General features: G+C 37.3%; 1 pseudogene; it reads left to right on the top strand.

Moving 5' to 3' along the window:
• Nucleotides 1-606, top strand: part of LOC111227281 — a 9,407-nt pseudogene that overhangs the window by 1,067 nt on the left and 7,734 nt on the right.

Genomic DNA, 606 nt, shown 5'->3' on the forward strand with positions numbered 1-606 from the left:
GAGAGACAGGTATGACTTTCAAAAAGGTCCAAGAACCAGAATATTCATGTTGTAGTTATGTGGTAATCCCCTTAACCATTAGACCACCAGGCAACATCACTAACTCCCTGTTCATTATAGAGCATCATTTCACTCTCCACCCTGTCTGTGCACAATATCAAGACAATATTGGAACATAATACCTCAAATGTATATTTTCTTGCCTGTTTCATTATTCAAAAATTAAATCAGAATCTTAATAAAATTACCACCAAATGGAATATGATGATATAGTTCAAGAATTTCTGGAATTAAATGATTCACAGATACAGATGTAAAACTACATATTTTATTTCTGAATGAAAATGAGTTGTGTGTAATTAATGTAGAAACTCCTCCTCCTCCACTTCTCCTCTCCTCAGTGTCTTTATAAGCTTCAGTCTCTCTTCTCCTCACACTCCAACCCTGCTCACCTCTCAGCTGGACAGTAAGGGACGTTTACACCACACACTGACAACATGCTGGGGACACTCTGCACTCTCATCGCTGCTCTAACATGTAAGATATTCTTCTCTTTCCTTTTATAGTCCATATTTTCAGACACAAACCTTTCACTCATGTGTTTCT

Source organism: Seriola dumerili, unplaced genomic scaffold (genome assembly GCF_002260705.1).
Source record: "Seriola dumerili isolate Sdu_G_001 unplaced genomic scaffold, Sdu_1.0 BDQW01000169.1, whole genome shotgun sequence".
NCBI classification, from domain to species: Eukaryota; Metazoa; Chordata; class Actinopteri; order Carangiformes; family Carangidae; genus Seriola; species Seriola dumerili.